At 32.5% G+C, this 4,066-nt stretch overlaps 1 long non-coding RNA gene across 1 annotated transcript; it reads left to right on the top strand.

Annotated features, from left to right (window-relative positions):
• The first annotated feature begins 690 nt into the window (after positions 1–690).
• Positions 691–3,202, top strand: LOC139483655 (uncharacterized). The gene is made up of 3 exons (XR_011655070.1): positions 691–849; positions 2,339–2,518; positions 3,133–3,202. It is a non-coding gene; the product is annotated as an uncharacterized lncRNA (long non-coding RNA).
• Positions 3,203–4,066: the final 864 nt, after the last annotated feature.

Here is a 4,066-nt window from a genome sequence, read left to right as displayed (position 1 = left end):
ATAATCTCAAAATTTGAGAAAATGCATGTATTCTAAGATTCAATCACTTCAAAATTTTAAGCGCTTGAATCATGAATACACCACATCCAAAAAAACTTTGAATTCAGAAAACATTTTCGATATTAGAAATTTGTAATGGCTTATCGTTCTTTTCTCACATGGAAAGATGAATTTTATGTTTATTTATGAGAACCTGTTTCATTACAGAAGTCTATGTTTACATTATCCTTGCAACGTTTTATATATTACTCCTTGCCAATAATGAAATAATGATACGCGCTTTTTTTTGTAGAGAAATATAGACCTATAGAACCATAACGTTGTATGAAGTTTGGTGATGCATGGATAAGTAATAACATCGTTTCATTTATTAATTTATTTTCAGTCCACTTATGAGTATCTACCAACTGTGGTGTTTTAATGTAGATATATTCCCGTCCTGAGTAAGCATACAATATTTGCCACTGAACACCAAGCAATCAACTAGTCAAATGATCATGTAAGATAACAGTTAGTGGGACTACACATAACCCTACTTAAAAGACAATGATTATACTTTCAATTTTTTTTTACTTTGTAATGTCTTACTAATGATTAAAAAATTCTCATGAGAAAAACCGTGGGGATGATTGGCAATGGGAGAAAAACTGTGAAGTTATTAGCAACTTTCCGCTTACTTAATAGGCATACATCTATACAGTTATATATAAAACACTGCTATCATTCGAATAAAGCGGTTAGTCTTAAATACTAGTAGTTAGTGGATGAATATGCGTTTCTGTTTACAACTAGTGATTTGCTTCTTGCTTTTCTACTTGTTTTCAGCAAAGCCACATCACTGGCGAATAGGTAAGTTGAATTCGAACGTATTATATCTTCCTGACCAATTAACAGCTATGCATCGTATCTAATCTTATGTTTTACATTTATCTGCATGCATATGGTTTATACTATACAATTACTGTCCTTTGATGAGGTAAATGTGCGGTTTTATTGACTTTTGAAAAAAATGATATTCACTGAGGCCGACAATAAAACCCCATATTTACCGGGGAAAAAGACAGTAATTGTTTTATTCCATATTCCGAGAGAAGAAAATGTATTTAATGACAAACATATACAATTTTTTTTTTACATGAAACATTTTACCATAACGTTGCATGTAAAAGCGCGTGACGTTTAGCGCGGTGAATTATAACACTTTCTCAGGTGATTATGCTTTTTTATTCAAAATCCAATTCATATAGAAAAACCTACTAAAATAATACCAATATGGAATAAAGACTGATATTCACAAAATACCCTTAACAAAGACCAAATGAAAGAAACACTGCAAGTTACCCTATCATACATGATGCGGCATTTCAAACGGAGAAACCGACAACTTCAATCCACATCTCAGGTTGAAGACGGCAAATACAACACCCTGACAGCTGTAATATAAGGAGAGCGGATACCAAAGGAAATTCAAACTCTTGAGTCGAAAATAAACTGACAACAATATGGCTAAAAAATAAAATAAAACAACAGACAAACGTTATTACACACAACAAAAGACTGAGCAACACAAACCCATGCACGAACTGCTGGGGATGATCTCAGTTGCTCTGAAAGGGTAAGCAGATCCTGCTCCAAAATGAAAACCATGTTAGCATGCATTGGAGAACACCGAAGAGATGGTTCTATTAAATGGCAATAGCATACAAATACAACAACAAGTCGACCAATGAAGAGAACACCGAAGAGATGGTTCTATTATATGGCAAAAGCATACAAATACAACAACAAGTCGACCAATGAAGAGATCTATTTTAATTCGAGATAGGGACATTAGCATTTGAAAAGTTTCAAAAAGTGTTTGAGAATTCAACACTCCGTCTTTTTAATTTTCCAATATTTCATCGAATAAATCAAATCAAATCAAATTATTTATTAAACCTGTATTTTCCAAATCCGAAAGTTGGATTGTTACCATTACACACATATTATGAATGCTATAGTCAAGATTGAACAGAGACAATGTAAACTATCTTCACAAGAAACGAAATGCTAGTATCATGTTAAATATTAATTTATTTACAATGAATATCGGAGGAGGTCATACTTTTTCAGAGTTTAAAAAGAACTACTAGTATTAAGTCTTCTCGAGATATTCTTACTAATGTGAATCTGATTAAAAATTAAAATAACAAATAACTCAGAACTTACATATAAATTATTGTGTAAATCCGTACAACATTACTCTTTCTTTTTGTCATCTAAATTATTTCTAATTATATATTAATCATTGAACAAAGAATGTATTCAAAACATATTTAATTTGACGATTTCTTCTTAGAAAAATACAGGTCTGCATGTCATAACGTTGAATCGATGGAATGGTGCCGCGACGTTCGAATAAATGACTTTGGTGGTGTCACTGCTCTCATGTGTTACAATTTAAAGTATGCTACCAAATGCTGTGCATTTTGTCATACTGAGATGATGCTCGTTATGGATGGGAGATAACTCTATGAAGGTATTTTTCTTAAGTTTTAAAATTTGTGTGCTTATAGCTTTTTTTGTCAATTAAACAGATCATATGATAAAATAATAAAAATAAAAATCGAGGCAAAGAACATCAAAGATGAAAAAATAAAAAGCAATGATATATTATATAATCGAACACCGAAGAAAAACATCTTTTTGCATTGGATTGATTTCATATGATCGGAAAGGGTTAGCATTTACTTCTTCGTTTATATAAGAAATCAGAGGCGGATTTAGGGGGAGGCCCAGGGGGCCCGCCCCCCCCCCCTTTTGGGAAAAAATTTGGTTGCTTATATAGGGAATCACTGAAGCGTGACTGGAGTGGTCCCCCTTAGGTCAGTCAGTGGGCCCACTCTTATGAAAATTTCTGGATCCGCCACTGGAACTTACACAATATTGCTTACATCAACTTCATTTGACCTTTAGTGGATAGCTGTCTCAATTGTAGACTGCCAGTCATACGACATCTCCTTATTTTTACATAAAAAGTTTATAATATTCAGGAACGAGAATGATGAAAAGTATTTGCAAGGTGAACTGAGTTTGAAGTATATATTTTTTTTTAACACTTTGATGAATAATTTTCGATTATTTGTGTTTCAGGTTGTGATTATTGGTTACAAGATAAGAGAAGATAAACAAAATAAATATATAAGCAGATTCAACACGTGAACTAGTCTTCTGTGTTTTTTTGTTACATTGAAACATCCAGGATTGAAAAACAAAGCGTCCAGTTACAAAAAAAGCCAGAAAAATTATATCAACAAATAAGATTGAAGCAACAAAGCATTGACAAAAATTAATTATACACGGAACAGGAAAAAAAAGATAAGACAGCATCACATGTATAATACACTTTTCTCTGTAACAAATTTACCAGTCAACCATTGTTTATCAGCATTGCATTGATGTTGTTTGATATGAATACTTAGCAATAGTCCTATCTCCATTGGAACCCACCAGCAAATGGTGTATCAGATTTTCATTTTGATTGATTGATTGCTGGTTGCTTAATGTCCAGTGGCACATATTTCATACATGTTAATGACGATCCATCTTATTAAAGTAAGTTAGCAAGCCTTTCTTTTGAGATTGAGATAACAATACTATTTTTGACTAGTTTATTTAAAACTAGGAAAAGAAACGGAGAATATGTCAGAGACAACTCGACCATAGACATCATAAAGTAGAAAACAGCAAATGGCCACCAATATAGTTCTCAACCTATGAGAATCTCGGAACAAAAGCACGCTTTAAGGGTTATATATATCGATGTATAAGAAAAAGTGCGAGAATGTGTAATATTTAAATAAGAGGTACCAAAAACCAACAACAGGGCAGTAAAAACTAAAAGTACTCCTTAAGAGAATCTATAAAAGATTAAGGCACGACTCTGCAGAAAAAAAGAAAATGAAAACCTGATCCGCGTTTCTACAATGAATGTCTTTTAAATGATGATCGAGGACGAAATATTTAAAAATCATAAACTTATTTTAAAACGGAGAGCCGCATATAAACCAAATATGGAAGCAGATTA

Source organism: Mytilus edulis, chromosome 7, assembly GCF_963676685.1.
Source record: "Mytilus edulis chromosome 7, xbMytEdul2.2, whole genome shotgun sequence".
In the NCBI taxonomy this organism is placed as follows: Eukaryota; Metazoa; Mollusca; class Bivalvia; order Mytilida; family Mytilidae; genus Mytilus; species Mytilus edulis.
Note: the sequence above shows the minus strand (reverse complement) of the source record. Positions and strands in the feature narration are given on the sequence as shown.